Here is a 16,672-nt window from a genome sequence, read left to right as displayed (position 1 = left end):
TGGTCCTAGGATGCTTGTTTCCAGTCCAGGGAGAACCTAGCTTGGCAGTTTTGGCTGGACTGTTGCCATGAGGCACAGGGTCAAGACTGATTTGCATATGGCTGGGTTCAAACTGGAAAGGCATGGTGAGCAGAAAAACGATGGATTTAGGCCCAGATCTCTGTATTGGGGTGAATGTGTGACATTGTTCTGCATTCTGTCCATCAACTGTTGTTTTAGAACTTTAAATCAGGTGCTGAATACCTACAACTATTCTCACCAACCCTAACTATATCAAGCTTCATAAATATGCAGTTTCTGATACTGATGTGCCCGTATGCAAATGTGATGGTTCTGTAATTGCAAAGTAACGATCAGTCATTAATACTTTGTGATTCTTATAATTAGCAATACACGCATCAATTACTACCAGTTTTACCTTAATTCATAATCATATATATTTGTCATGAGTAATCATAGTCTTGATGTGAGAATTCTTCCAGCTCCTTCAGAAAACTAAACCAGACTTCAAATGCAAGCAATTTCTAAACTCGTTAACCATGCTAGAGCTAAAGATAGGTCAAAGTTTGGGTTCCATATATATTATTCAACACTTTTGTACTACTGAAAGATATAAAGGAAAACTAAGGTGGGGCGCTTTTTTAAGACTTTAACACTGTCTGTAGACACTAAATAGAGTCCGCCAAACTCTAAGCTAGAATCAAATTTGTTTAAAATGATGCAATAGACTGTAAGTTAGCTGTTTTGGTGTAGAATTCAGAGGATACAGATTGATTCGACATGCGTAAGCAAGGGCACCTGCTTAGTTTTTTGCCTTGCACTGGGCTTGCTTCTAACCACTATAGAAAGCCCTGTCGACAGTGGTGATATCAAGGAATATCACGAGAAGAGTGACAAATGAAGCCAGGGGGCACTTTTTCTGCTATTCCCTTGACCTCCATGACCTTATGGAAGACTCCTGAAGGATAACGGACTTAGATTTCTAAAACACTGTTTTGATGTTCAAGAAACCTTCTCTGGGACCATATCAGGATTATCTGTTCTGGAGCAGTGCAGACAGAGATCAGTGCCTTTTCTATGCACCTGCGGGGAGTAAAGTGAATTAATTTATTCCGCTATTTCTTAGTTAGTGCTATATTTTCTGATAGTACAGCAGGAAACAGTGAGCACGTTTTGCCTCTTTTTTGTTTCTGAGCAGTGTTTTTTTAAAACAAACCACTTTCTCAGGAAAATATTGGATACAATGAATTCACTTTACAAGTACAAGGCACATAAAGAAAGGCTTGGGACTGCGCTAGACAAGACCATCATCATATAATCACTAGATGGTACAGAAAAGTACGCTCGGAGGGTCCAATTGCAAGCTATAAATCATTCTATGCAGAGGGTCTGGACAGCTGGATTGCAGGTACTCGTCAAAACCCTTGGAATAAGAAATATATGTGTGGCCAAGGTTTTACCATGTGGCGTTCTGTATGGTATTTCCTATTCCAAGAGTTTACTGCAGATGTTTACCACCTGCTTGAAGCAGGTGCTAAATATCTTCTGCACCAGGTAAACCTCTGCAGCACCTCTGTGTGAGGAGCTGGGGAAGCGGTGGTGAGGATTCTCTTGGGAAGGGCCCGGGGCCATGTCATCTGCAACTCAGACCCTTCAAAAAGTGATTTCCTATCCGGGTTTTAGTAAAATCGGGTCTGGTTTTTCACCTTGGAAATTCTACTCTGCATTAATTATTAAATCAACAGCACGTGTTATGTGAGGAAGTATTTTGCCTACTCGTGACAAATGAAATAGAGGATGGTGAGAGGGGTTCCATACATGTTTAATTCCCAGTTGAAGTAGTGTAAAATTTTAGAGGAAATCTGAGGTATCACTATCACACAATAAGGATGCTGATGAGTAGATAAGATAATCTTGTAATTAAGAAGGTTGCATCAGACTATTGTGTGTGAAATATCGGTCTACCAGAGAATTATAGCCTGAATATGGAGGGCCAACATATCGAGGGGGTAGGTAAAATATAAATAGGGATGGATTTATCATTCTTCAGGCCACATCTATGTGCTGTAAATGTATACTTGACGTCAATGTACATATGCGCGAAGTCACCATGTTAATATTTCTGGCCTCAATATTTGGGCTAGGGTGTTTCGTCAGGACATATAATATTCAGGTAGTATGCCATTAGGGGAGGCGGCTGGAAAGTGCATGACAGAGAAAACCGCACCTGCTGTTTTTTACTCCTTTTCAGTCCCGTTTTGCTGCAGTGAGATGCTCTTAAATGTGACCTCACGATCGGTGGGAACCACGTGTGCAAGATAGTCACATCCACCTGCATTTATAATAGATAATTAGCAGAGGTTTCAAGACTGTTTACAGAGGTCAAAAGAAGCTTCGCATAGGTAATAATTGCAACTCCCAGTTGCCGCTTGTAATTAACATCTCTGAACCTGGACCATCAATAACATTCTGAGAAGACAAGTGTGGGCTGTAAATTGCACGCAATCGCGCCCATTTCATTGAATAAGTAACATTGACTAGTAAAGGACTTTTTGCTCCATGTTGCACATTTGCATGATTGCGCGTACACGTGCAAGGCTGTAAAAATCCTGGAGCCGGATTATTCGATTTACTATTTCAGCTTTAGAAGTGGCCGTTTTGACCAGAGAAAATGAATGAAATATAAGAAAGCACATGTCCTTGTCCCTTACTCAGGGCACTTAATTTAATTCCCCAGCTCAACATAATAGACAGACGTCTGATTCCTTTTTAGTAAAACGCCCAATAGACTGGTGAAGAGAAAAATAAATCTAAAGTCATGTCCAGCTCACATATGCATTACAGAATAACAAACCGTGTCACTTTATAATCCGTGACTACTCTTTGAGCCGTATATATATTTTGGGGCTCATTTATGAGCCCCTGCGTCACTTTTGCGCCGCCGGTGCGTCACTTTTTGTGACGCACCAGTGGCAGAAAACATGCGCCATGTTGCGCCATATTTACAGAGTGACGCATCTAGGTAGATGCGTCACTTTGTAAACCCCTGCGCCACATTATACCTGCGCCAGGGATAATGTATGCAAGGGGGGCGTTTTGACGCAACAAAGGGTCGTAGAAGTGACGCAGTGAAATCTACGAGATTTCACTGCGCCACTTCTAGTGTGCAAATGCGTCAATTTCTTGCGCCTGCCTCACAGCAGGCGTAAGACTGACGCAGGCCCTTTCACATGGGGCTTGCCCCATGTGAAAGGACACATTGCTGGAGTTGCGTCACTTTTGTGACACACTCCAGCGATGCGTCACTTTTGCGCCTACAGATACGTCAGAAATACTGACGTATCTGTGACTCCTTGCGACATGATGCGTCATACTGTAAATATGACGCATCACTGGAGTCGCAGGGAGGGCGCAGTGAAAAGTGGCGCATCACTGTTTTCACGCAGTGATGCGTCACTTTTCATAAATGAGGCCCTTTGTTTTTATGGCGGTATGACAGTCATTTTTCAGGTTTAGTTTATCAGGGCCATATTTTCAGGAAGTAGAGATCCAGCATTCCCTTTTTAGCTTTTTTAAGATCACGATCTTGTATTGATCCAAGGACTTATTGACATAAGCATGCTGCTCCAGCTTTAAAGCATCTTTACTGCCTTTCAATTTCCGGACGATACCGGGAGAGGGAGGACAAGGACTCATATTTTCTTTCAAATGGGATTTTAGATGTCAGGGTTTGTTGTCCACTGCAGTTTGACCTCTAAGTGCATCCTGGTTTCACTTCAGGACGTGTCGCTCGCTGCACATCGTACCGAGATGATAGATACAGCAGGAGAAGATAGAAATGGATCTGTCTTGGCTTATATTATTTGCACTGTCAAATGCCAATCATGTAGAAGAAGTCTTCTCTCACAAGACGACACGGAATTCATGGTGTGCAGCAGGCGTTACTATTTGTGAGGCTTACAAGCAGACATCGCTTCTTGAATTTAATATATCTGTATCCCAGACGGCTGAAAATAGACTGAGGCTTCACTGGTGTGTTTATTTATCGGTGTAAACAGCTAAACTTGGCTGTTTATTGAAAATATCAAAAGCCAATGGAAATAATGCTGTTAAAAACATGGAAAGCCATCTTCCATATACAATATTTATATCTGCAGGTATTGTGCGCATCAGTATATAAAGTGGCAGTGTGCCAGGCTGATGTGTTTTACAACTATTTAATGTGTCTCACAAAAACCATTTAAAAATTGCAATCCAAGAATTTTGGGATGCAGTAGTGGCCCGTGGAGGGAATTCCGTGGGAAAGTGAAGCAGGGCGGGGGAGGGGCAGGATGGGGGGTAGTAAACACCGGAATATGGATGAACGGAGGTAAGTAAACAATTAAATAATAAAACAAATTTCGGCATGCGCGCTGCATCTTCGCGATCCAGCGCACACAACGAAATTAGTTTTATTTATTTAATTGTTTACTTACCTCCGTTCCTCCATATTCCTGTGTTTGCTACCACCCACCGTGCCCCTCCACCTCCGCCACCTACCCACGGAACTCCCCCCACAGGCCGCTACTGTTAGGATGTAAGCAATACTTTAAGTATTGAACACATTCATCAGTTACTATATTAGTGCATGATTCACTCACAAGTTTCAACTCGACTAGGATGAGCAACTCACATGATGCGCTTGAGGACCCACTGCTCATGTTTTGTCACTGTAAGAAATTGGGTTACTAGTAGGGCTGGGCAGATTTGGCATAGCGCCACTATGCGGAATTATGGAAAAAATGTGTGAAAAACGAGCCCACATCCTGTGGCCAGCCGAGGGTCCGTGTGCCCGGGCAGGCTCCCCATACTCCCCGGCCTGGCTGGGTTGAGAAGCAGGGACTGGCCCCGGGTCCTGGGTTACGGGCAAGGCCTTGGGTGTGGGCGCCCCTGTACTGCGGCCTGCCAGGGGTCCGTCTGCCCGGGACAAGGGTCCCTGATGCAGAGCCCCAGAGCCCTGCAAGGGCAGGTGGGAGCCCTACTGCGAAGGCTCGACTCGGGATGGGCGTCCTTTTGGTCCCAGCCATCTGGTCGCACCTTTTCCCCCTCGGCCATCTGGTCATACACAATGCTTTCCAATAGGGCAACCAGATGGCCGGGCTGCGCCTGCCTCTCAATCCCTTCCTGATAGTGCCCCAGGAGTAGGCAGGGATGCGAAGCCAGCATCCCCTCATGCAGGGAGGCCTGCTACGGGATGCCCCGGATGTACTCTGATCGACTGGGCGCTCTTGGTTCGTTTAGGGTTGGACTGCTTGGCATGCCTCGGCTGTTGTTTCAAGCAAGGAGCTTCCACCCCGCATGGACTGTCCGACTCAAGGGCCTGCTGCCTGGCGGGAGGCCCTTCACCCTACGCAGAAGAGCGAAGGCCGAGTGGCCCCGGCAGCTCAGGCCCTCCAGTGGTCTGACCCGAGTAGAAGGGGTCGGGTGGCGCCAGGCCCTTGGATGCTGCTGCCCGGCAGGTCCGTAGGCCCCATGCAGCATGCTGTCACCCCTCTCCACCCTGCACATTTTCACAGCATTTCGGAACAATCGTTCCGAGGGGTGCCGCCGCCACCAGGCTCCGGCACCCCTGTGTCTTGCTCAGGCTGCACCTCGTCCTGCCACTCTCTTCCGGGGGAGATGGCTGGGCCTGCCGGAGCCCATGTGACAGCACCTCTCCACCCCTCCAGCGAGCCCTTCCGCCCAGGCGGGAGTGATCCTTCCTCAAGCAGGCTCCCAAGAGAGAGGGGTGTGTGAAGGTAGCCAGTCGGGGAGATGGGCACGCGGCTCCCGAACCCACCCTGTCAGAAGGTTGATCCTACCAGTAGCATATGCTTGTCGCAAAGATTAAGCCATGCACGTGTAAGTACACACGCCCGGTACAGTGAAACTGCGAATGGCTCATTAAATCAGTTATGGTTCCTTTGATCGCTCCATCTGTTACTTGGATAACTGTGGTAATTCTAGAGCTAATACATGCCAACGAGCGCTGCCTCCCAGGATGCGTGCATTTATCAGACCAAGACCAATCCTGCCTCGCCCAGCCGCATTAGTGACTCTAGATAACCTCGAGCCGATCACACGTCCCCGTGACGGTGATGATACATTCGGATGTCTGCCCTATCAACTTTCTATGGTACTTTCTGTGCCTACCATAGTGACCACGTGTAACAGGGAATCAGGGTTCGTTTCCAGAGAGTTAGCCTGAGAAACGGCTACCACATCCAAGGAAGGCAACAGGCGCACAAATTACCCACTCCTGACTCGGGGAGGTAGTGACGAAAAATAACAATACAGGACTCTTTCGAGGCCCTGTAATTGGAATGAGTTCACTTTAAATCCTTTAATGAGGATCCATTGGAGGGCAAGTCTGGTGCCAGCAGCCACGGTAATTCCAGCTCCAATAGCATATATTAAAGTTGCTGCAGTTAAAAAGCTTGTATTTGGATCTTGGGATCGAGCTGGCGGTCTGCCGCAAGTTGAGCTACCACCTCTCCCAGCCCCTGCCTCTCTGTGCCCCCTTGATGCTCTTGACTTCCTGTGGATCGTCCCAGCTGCGTTGGTCGCCTCTCCCCGTGCCCCCTCCCTAGGGGCGCGGGGCCGGCGTTCTGCCTCAGCCGGCACCTAGCAGCTGACTTAGAACTGGTGCAGACCAGGGGAATGCAACTGTTTAATTAAAACAAAGCACCGCGAAGGCCCGAGGCGGGTGTTGACGCAATGTGATTTCTGCCCAGTGCTCTGAATGTCAAAGTGAAGAAATTCAATGAAGCACGCGTAAATAGCAGGAGTAACTATGACTCTCTTAAGGTAGCCAAATGCCTCTTCATCTAATTAGTGACGCGCATCAATGGATGAACGAGATTCCCACTGTCCCTACCTACTATGTAGCGAAACCACAACCAAGGGAACGGGCTTGGCAGAATCAGCATGGAAAGAAGGCCAGTTGAGCTTGACTCTAGTGGGGCACTGTGAAGAGACATGAGATGTGTAGGATAAGTGGGAGGCCCTTGGGCCGCCGGTGAAATACGACTACTCTCATTGTTTTTTCAATTACCCGGTGAAGCGGGGGGCGAGCCCCGTAGGGCTCTTGCTTCTGGCTCTAAGCGCCCGGTGCCTGCCAGGCACGAACCGCTCCAGGGACAGTGGCAGGTGGGGAGTTTGACTGGGGCGGTACACCTGTCAAAGGATAATGCAGGTGTCCTAAGGTGAGCTCAGGGAGGACAGAATCCTTCCATGGAGCAGAAGGGCAAAAGCTCACTTGATCTTGACTTTCAGTATGAATACAGACTATGAAAGCAGTGCCTCACAAGCCTTCTGACTTTTTGGGTTTCAAGCAGGAGGTGTCAGAAAAGTTACCACAGGGATAACTGACTTGTGGCAGCCAAGCGTTCATAGCGATGACGCTTTTTGATCCGTCGATGTCGGCTCTTCCTATCATTGTGAAGCAGAATTCACCAAGCATTGGATTGTTTACCCACTAATAGGGAATGTGAGCTGGGTTTAGACCGTCATGAGACAGGTTAGTTTTACCGTACTGATGATGTGTTGTTGCAATAGTAATCCTGCTCAGTACGAGAGGAACTGAAGGTTCAGACATTTGGTGTATGTGCTTGGCTGAGGAGCCAATGGGGCGAAGCTACCGTCTGTGGTATTATGACTGAACGCCTCTAATTCAGAATCCCCCTAAACCGTAACGATACCGCAGTGCCGTGGAGCCTTGGGTGGCCTGGGATAGACGGCTTCTCTCGGGGGGCCGGTACGTAGAGACTCTCACTTGGGGACCAGAGCGTGGATAGAAGGGGGCTGCCTACATTGCCCTTAGTGCATCGCATGTTCGTGGGGCACCCGGCGCTAAATCATTCGTAGACTACCTGATTCTGGGTCAGGGTTTCGTAAATAGCAGAGCAGATACCTCACTGCGATCTATCGAAAGTCATCCTCTGAGCCAAGCTTTTGTCTCTCCATGCGTGGGTGGACGTGGATGCCCTCCTCTGCCACACCCAGGGGTGGGTCCATCTGCCACAAGGCCGGCAGGAGGGACACGGAGGGGGTAACGTGGGCCCATGGGAGGCCGCCTCCACCACGTGCCCTCCGGCATGGGAGCCTCCCCCTCCTGTCCCTGCCCCACCGGGGTGTGGGGCGGGGGCTACCATCCCTTGTGGGTCAGCAGGGTGACCAGATGGCCTGGGCCGGCAGGGCCTCCCCTTCCCACTGTTCCAATGCAAGTCGAGCAGGGAGGCGAGAGGCGGCCTCGGAGCACCTGGCCACCCTCCCTGTCGTCGGACTGCAAGGGCGACTCGGTACAGCACCCTCCCAGGCCATATGGGTGCTGGGTCACCCCGGCCATCTTGTTACTTAGCTGCGTGACCAGATGGCCCTGCGGGCTAGGCAAACAGATGGCCCTGCGGGCCCGGGTGACCAGATGGCCCTGCGGGCCGGGAGACCAGATGGCCCTGCGGGCCGGGGGACAAGATGGCCCTGCAGGCCGGGTGACCAGATGGCTGGCCTACCGGCCGGCCGGGCTCACTCCTACATTTGTCCTTCCCCAGGGTTCTGTAAGCCCCCACGTAGTCGAGGAAAATGGGCTCCCCGGGAGGGCCGGCAGAGAGAGGATGTGCCCTGGGCTTAACCTGGCTTGGTTCCAGCCGAGGGTCCGAGCGCTGGGGACGGGGGTCTACCAGGGCCTGGGGAGGCTCTCCCCGGCCTGGCTAGGGCTCAGTAGCTTGGGACTGGGCCCGGGGCTTGTCCTCCATCCGGATGGTCCCAGGGTGTGGGATCCCCCGTACTGCAAGCCAGCCGAGTGTCTGGGCGCTGGTGACAGGGGTCCACTGGGGTCCAGGGAGGCTCTCCCCAGCCTGGCTATGGTTCGGAAGCTGGGACCGGGCCCGGGGCTTGAGCTCCGTCCAGCAGGCCACGGGATGCGTGAGCTCCCGTCCTGCAAGCCAGCCAAGGGTCCGGGTGCTGGGGACGGGGGTCCACCGGGGCCCGGGGAGGCTCTCCTTGGCCTGGCTAGGGCTCGGAAGCTGGGTTCGGGCCCAGGGCTCGAGCTCCGTCCAGCAGGTCCCAGGGTGTTGGACCCCCCATCCTTAAGGCCAGCCGAAGGTCAGGCCGCTGGTGACGGGGGTTCACCGGGGCTCAAGGAGGCTCTACCCAGCCTGGCTAGGGCTCAGAAGCTAAGGCTGGGTCCGGGGCTTGAGTTCCATCCAGCGGGTCCCGGGGTGCGGGAGCCCCCTGTCCGGCAAGCCAGCCAAGTGTCCAGGCGCTGGGGACAGGGGTCCACCGGGGCCCAGGGAGGCTCTCCCTGGCCTGAATAGGGTTCAGAAGCTGGGATGGGGCCCGAGCACCATCAGGCGGGCCCTGGGGTGCGGGAGCCCCCTGGTCCTGCAAGCCTTTGGAGGGTACGAGCGCTGGGGAAGGGGGTCCATCAGGGCCCAGGGAGTGCTCTCCCTGGTCTGGCTGCTTTCAGAAGCAGGGACTGGGCCGGGGAGCGGGGGTGGCTGGCTACGTCCGCTCTGCTGGTGGAGCGGAGTTCTCTGCCCACCCCTAGTTACTAGTTGAATGGGGTGTTGCAGGGATTCTGCACACATACAGAACTATGTTCAGGAAATGGGACCCTGGTGTATAGGGACCAGGGTCTTCCTACCAACTTAGTACCCATGAATCCAGGACTGACTATAGTGTTGCACTTGCTCTCCTACTCACTCACAGAGAAACAAATGATTAGACACCCCAGAACACAACACTTCCAGATCTCTCAGGAATCACAGTAACAAGACACATCCGTCTCTCACTCTCTTGTACTTGTCATCAATTGGATCTGATGGAAACACAAAATAGTTTTAAATATTTATTTTAACTAACATGCAGTATACATGCCACAACAAGCAGGAAAATGCATAGTACAAATATTGTCAGCATAGCAGTCAGTACATAAATCATGAAGGTAGGTGTCATCATAGAAAGACAATGGAGAAAGGACTATAGTGACCAACCTCCTTCCCCTTGCTAAGAAGAAGTTTTATTATATAATAGAAGATCTCTGTGCTTTGTCAGCAGACCCTACCTTAGCCTGTAGATGGTATATCTACATCATAGGTGCTCTTCACTCTGGAAAGGTCCCTCTCCAAGTGTGTGTCTCCTATTCATGCACCCCACTAAAAACCCAAGTACGCTGTCAAAAGAACAGCTTCATCAGTATGTTTTATCTACGGGCTAAGGACTGGCCAGAACAAAATAACAAGGGCCATTGTTGTTCGACCCCGCACATAATGTTCTGTCAAAATTCCAGGAACATGCAGAGAGTGAATACAGCTATGAGTTCTCATGTGAAAGCAGTCTTTGAAATTATTGCAAAAAAATAAAGATGTGTAGTAACGTGTGCAAAGCAGCAGGTAAGCTGAAATTTGCTCATGCTAAGTTAGTGAAAAACGACAAAGTTCCTATGGGCCACGTGACACCCTCCCCTTGGCCAGGGCGTCAGCCTTATGCAAAAAACATAAATCAGAGGTAAGCAGTGGCAAAGCGTCCTTGTCGAAGGCGAAATTGTGTAATTTTGAAGCCAAAAAAATGTTTTGTACAGCCAGGGTATAATGTTCCAAAATGTTGCTAATTGGGCGCTCAAAAATTGCTCACCTATCATGGTTAGTCTTCAAAGTCAAAAATGTTGCGGGAAAAGCAGAATGCCATGAACTCCAGAATGTTGTCTGTTCCTTCCATTGTAAAAAGAAATGCCATCCAGTGTAGTTGGTCGAACGAGCACACATGCTCCTGATATCCAGAAGCCGTTAGGAGCTTCTCTAGGGAGACTGTGTTAACCTTGATGAAACTGCGGTCTATGAGGCGCTGCACAAGAGCACAAGTACTCAAGTCTACCATGTCTGAGTAGAGGATCGCACATCAAACACCTACACCTGACAAAGACCTGGTCATAGACCTTTCAATGGACCCATTATCAGATCGTAATCCAGGGCAGAGTGTGTGGAATTGGACAGGCAGACATCCATGGCCCATGGAAAAGTGCACCGGAGGCAGTGGAACACAGGTTGCATGCAGGTGAAGTAGGCATAACGGAAGGTCAGCCAGTAGTCGATGGCAAAAGACTCAACATTGTCTGCCACTGAATAAAGATTTAGGAGGTTTTGTGGCATTTTGTGGACAGGATACTCTCCTACAGTTATGTATGGCAGATATTTTGACATACTTTTTTCCTGTTTAGGAACATCAAGAAAAGCCTCAAAGTGTCTGGGCCATTAGTTTTTCATTAACACACTCCTGCTTTGTGATATGGTGAATGCTCCACAATATTACAAAGGCTTCAGAGGAACTAAAGTGATGGCAGCTTCTTTGAAAGCACAGAGGTCTCTTTTAGGCATTCTGAGATCTCTCAATATTACGTGTGGTCATCCAGCAGGATGGTGTAAGTTATAACTGGCACTACCCAGACAGGATGTCAAATATTAAATAACCTCCTTAATTGGAATTTTTTTTACAGTGGCTGTCTGCTGCAGAACCAGAACTTGCATGCCCTATTGCACTTTTGTATGAAGAGCCATAGGACACGTTGTGAGGTTGGTGGATGTAAAACCAGAAGACGTATTTTAATCATGATTTGCCAATATTGTGTGATCTTGAACAAATCTATTGGCCATTGTTCATTCGTTTCTCCACCTGACAAAAGCGTGAGGTTTGTGAAATGGGCTAATCTACCATATTGTGTGCTAATTGCACACTAGTGGTTGCATTGACTTTGGGCAAAGAGGTGGATATGATTAAATATGATTAATGTAACAGTTCACCCAATTAAAAAAATGACACGCTCTCTGTAAAGACCAAGTGTATCCTGTACATCAATGACAGTGGTCAATAATTAACAAAGACTGAAAGTGAGCCTGGTAGATCACATTCTTGCACAAAAATTCACAAGGATCATAGCTGTGTGACCACTTAGCCTGCTTCTTCAGATATGCGATGCAAATTCATAGCTTTGCACACTTTGTACATTTTCTCCATGCAGACAGTAAGAACACAGTACATGGGACATGTTTGTTTATCCAATGGATTCGTTTTTGATAGCACATGCATGTCCTATTGCTGCTAAGCGAGACAGGATAATCAATGTATCCTTTTGGCGGGTGTCTCTGGAAGAAGGTAGGGCTAGTTGGGAGTCAATCATAGCCGCTCGTGTATGAGTGCTGTGGCCCAGCCCACCTGCATTCGAGGGTGCCAACACACAGAGGACTGCTCAGGATGGTGTGTGGGTCTCTGCACCTCTGGCCTGTCCTGTACCTGCACTAGACTAGCTTCAAGCTTTTCATTGTACTTTACATCAGTGGAGTGTTGGGTCATGAAAAGCCTCTTGGAAATAACTGTGATATTCTTACTGTGAATATTGTGTTCTGCTCGCTTTCGCAAAATGTTCTATGGTGTGTGTTGCACCCCTTAGGTCTCAGTGATGCTGTCAGCTTGTGAAAAACTTTGGATAAACATTCTATTTTGTTAGTGTATTTGGTGCTTTTTGTTATTTATGTCTGAGTGGCTCTGTGACTGGGGACGTGAGTTTTGGAGTGGGTCTGTGAGTGGATGCATCAGTGCCTGAGTGGATCTTTGAATGGGTGCGTGACTGAGTGGGTTTGTGAGTGGGTGCGTAAGTGTCTGAGTGAGTCTGTGAGTGGGTGCATGAGTGTGAGGATCTCTGAGTGGTTGCATGAGTGTCTGAGTGGGAGTATGAATGGATGCTTGAGTATCTCAGTATGTCTGTGAGTGGGTGCATGAGTTTCAGATTTGGTCTGTGAGTCGGTGCGTGAAAATATGAGTGGGTGCATGACTGAATGGATCTGTGACTGGGAGTGAGTCTCTGATTAAGTCTGTGAATGCATGCATTAAAGTGTGAGTGAGTGTGTAAATGAATATATTTTTTTTTTGCCAAGGTTCCCTATTCCACGCAGTGCTACACAGGGGACTGCTCTGAGCTACGCCATGAGCCTGGGACTCGAACCACATAAAAATAAAAATGATTGCAGTGTTTCAATACTCATAATGGGTCCTTGAGACACCCTTACAATACACCCATGGGGTCATGGTAGCCCTAGCCTAACCCCTTTATATACTTTCTAAGCCTTATTTCCATCCCCCAGGACCATGTCCCACCTTATAAAATGGCAGCTGCAACTTTCTAAACAGGTTGCGGTCAGCCAATTGCAGCACTGCTCATAATGCATGGGTTCATAAAGCTCTACCTAGGTGTCTATTAAAGCGTGGACCCCCTCCCCAGCCTTATGAGACCATATTGACCCCATCCCTATGGCCTTTTGTATGAAAGGGGAGGGGGCAGGTGGCCCCCCTCCTTGAGTCTTATCAAGCAGTGCAAAACACATCCCCTAGGGCCATTTTTTTAATTAAAGGGGGGAGACTCATGGCCCCCATACCCAAGCCTTAAAAGCCCTGTGGACCCCATCCCCCAGGGCCATTTCTTTATATAAAGGAAGGAGGCCGCTCAGCTCCTCCATGAGCCCTGTTATGCCCTGTGGACCCTATTCCCCAGAGGCCACTACTTTAAAAAAGGGGAGGGGCCCGCTCCCTAAAACATTTTTTTGCTCTGGAGACCCCATGGCTATTTTTTATGAAAGGGAATGGGGTTGCATGGCCCCCTCTCTGAGCCTTATTAGGCTCTGGAGACCTCATCCAGGCCTGTATTTAATGAAAGGGGAGGGTGGTTGAGTGGTCCCCCTCACTGAACCTCGTTAGGCAAGGTAGCCTGTTCCTGATTGTTGTTAAGTGTTAGGGACCCCATCACTCCGGGCCTATTAATTTTAATTAAAGGGGATAGGGCAGTGTGGCACCCCTCTGTTGAGCCATCTAGGTCTGTGGGGACCCCATCCCCCAGGGTCACCAATTTTAAAATAGGGAAAGGGTTTTTTGGCCTCCCTCCCTGAGCCTCTGGAGGTCCCGGGGACCAAAATTATTCGGAATGGGTAGAGAACCACACAGCCCCTCCCTGAGCCGTTATTGGCCCTGGGGACCCTATTCCCAATAGCCACCACTACTAAAGGTGGGTGCCCACCCAGGGTACCCATCAAACACTTGTTGGGGAGCACAGGGGGAGCCCCAAGGCTTCCACAACCCTATCCAGCACCCCACATGCAGTTGGAACTGACATTGCTCCCACACTAATGGATCGGTTACTAATGCTGCTCCCTCCGGATGGGAGCAATATCATGATCTGTTTCTCTGCCCACATCATTGCGGGCAGGGAAACTGATCAGAATCTGCACCCAGCTGGCAGGAGCATTTTCAAAACTCCAGACAGCTGGGTGAAGACTTTGTGTCTGCTCTTGCTTGGCAGGAGATTAAAAAATGCTCCCGCCAAGCAGGAAAAACACAGGTATCTCTGCCCACGCCAAAATGGGCAGGACAACTACTATGTTCCAGGGATTGGCACCCTGGGACATACCATGTGAGCCTGCCCCAGGCCATTAATTGTATCAGTCCAGTGGATGAGCTCCCCAAGGCATTTAATGGCTCAAGGAGGGGGGCAATTCAGCTCCTCCCCTTCATTATTGAAATTGGCCCTGGGGGATGGGGTGTGCAGGGCCTCTGGAGGCTTGGGGGGATGGCCGCATGGCCCCCTCCAGTATATGCAAATCTCAGCCCGGGGGTGGGCTCCTTTGGGACTAAACTTAATGAATGGAGTCTGGCCTCCATTTTTTTTTTGATCTTTCCGGATTCTTGCTGTATCATGGCAAAATTTGCATATTTTGTTTTATTTTGGACCAAGAAGGGGCCATCAGTGTCCCCCTGTTGCACCAAGGAGGTCACGGTGTACCTACAATGCCTTCTTATATTTTTTTTGTTGTTTACCTCATGACTGGGTACTAAGTCACTGAGTAGTGTAATGGCTACCAGCAAAATGTTTCTAATGTTGCTGGCAGCCAATCAGAGTGCTCGCTCATGTGGGAGTCTGACTCCTGCAGGAGCGAGATGACCCAAGGAAAAGAAAGCTCCCTGGCTCTATTTTTATATTGCCTCTCCCACGAGAGTCTCCCGAACCTCTCACGGACCCAACTGTCCTGATATACAATTATTTTTGTAAATTAATGTCTCAAAAACCATTGAAAGTATTTACACCAATCAAGACTTTCTCACTGTTCCAGCTCCCTTTTCATGCGACACCACCCAAAAGATCCTGCTCAAATTGACCCCACTAACAACAGATAACACCTTGAAGACCATGAAAAGCATCTACTCCAGAGCAACCTCAGAGCCCTGCCCACACCACATCTTCCCTAGAGCTGCCTCTGCCATTGGGCCCAAACTACGTTGAACTATCAACTACTCCTTTAAGACCGCCACCTTCCACGAGGAATGGAAACACAGCAAAGTCAACACTCTCCTGAAGAAACCCTTTGCAAACCCGGCAGACCTCAAGAACTTCAGTCCCATCTCCTTGCTTCCATTTGCAGTCAAGGTCATCAAAAAGGCCATTAACATCAAGCTTGTAAACTTAATCGAAGCTAACAATGTCCTGGACATCTCCCAATCAATATTTCGCAGCAACCACAACACCGAGAAAGCTCTGCTCGCTGCGAGCAATGACATCCTCTCTCTCCTAAACCAGGACGAAATGGCAGCCCTCATTCTTCTAGACCTCTTGGCTTCCTTTGACACCATCACTCACCGCACCCTAGCCACCAGACTCCACGACGCTGGCATCCATGGCAAGGCTTGCGACTGGATAGGCTCCATCCTCAGCGGCAGAACTCAGCAGGTCAGACTCCCTTCCATACCTCTTGGAACAGACAGAGACCTACTGTGGAGTGCCCCAGGGCTCCTCACTCAGCCCCGCCCTCTTCAAATTCTACGAGGCCCCCTATACAACCATTATCAGGAACCACGGGCTCAGCATCATCTCCTATGCCGATGACATCCAGCTTATCCTCTCCCTCATCAACGACCCCAACATCACTGAACACGCCTTCCAATAAGGGATGAAAGCCGTTGCCACCTGGATGAAGAACAGCTGCCTTAAATTCACTCAGAGAAAACAGAAGTCCTCATCCTCGACTCCACCACCTCTGCATGGGATGACTCCTGGTGGCCCCCACCCTCGGTAATCCCACCACCCCGACGGACCACGCCTAAAACCTTTACATCACACTAGACTCAACGCTCTCAATGAACCACCAGATCAACGCCGTATCCTTGACCTGCTTCATCTCCCTCCGGAATACAGTTAGATGTATCCCATCTTAATCCAGAAAAACTGTCACACACCTCTCATCAGCAGCAGACTGCACTGTAGCAACACTCTCTACACTTGAATGAACAAGAAATATTCTTCGCAAACTCCAGACCATCCAGAACGCTGCAGCCAGATTGATCCTTGACATACCCCGTCCCAGTCAGATCACCCAACAACTCTGCAGCCTCCGTTGGCTCCAAGTCAAAAGGAGAATAACCTTCAAACTCCTCACCAATGCACACAAGGCCCTTCACAACACCGAACCCACATACCTGAAAAACTGCCTCTCCTTCCACATACCCAAAAGACACCTCTGATCTGCTGATATCTCTCTGGCCGCCGTCCCATGTATCTACAGAACCAGAACGGGAGGAAAGTCCTTCTCCTACCTCACAACTAATGCCTGGAATGACTCAA

General features: G+C 49.3%; 1 pseudogene; it reads left to right on the top strand.

Moving 5' to 3' along the window:
* Positions 1-6,426: 6,426 nt before the first annotated feature.
* Positions 6,427-7,973, top strand: LOC146829322 (28S ribosomal RNA; annotated as a pseudogene).
* Positions 7,974-16,672: the final 8,699 nt, after the last annotated feature.

The sequence above is a fragment of the Triturus cristatus genome, chromosome 5_2, assembly GCF_964204655.1.
Source record: "Triturus cristatus chromosome 5_2, aTriCri1.1, whole genome shotgun sequence".
NCBI classification, from domain to species: Eukaryota; Metazoa; Chordata; class Amphibia; order Caudata; family Salamandridae; genus Triturus; species Triturus cristatus.
This window is presented reverse-complemented; position numbering and strand designations above follow the sequence as displayed.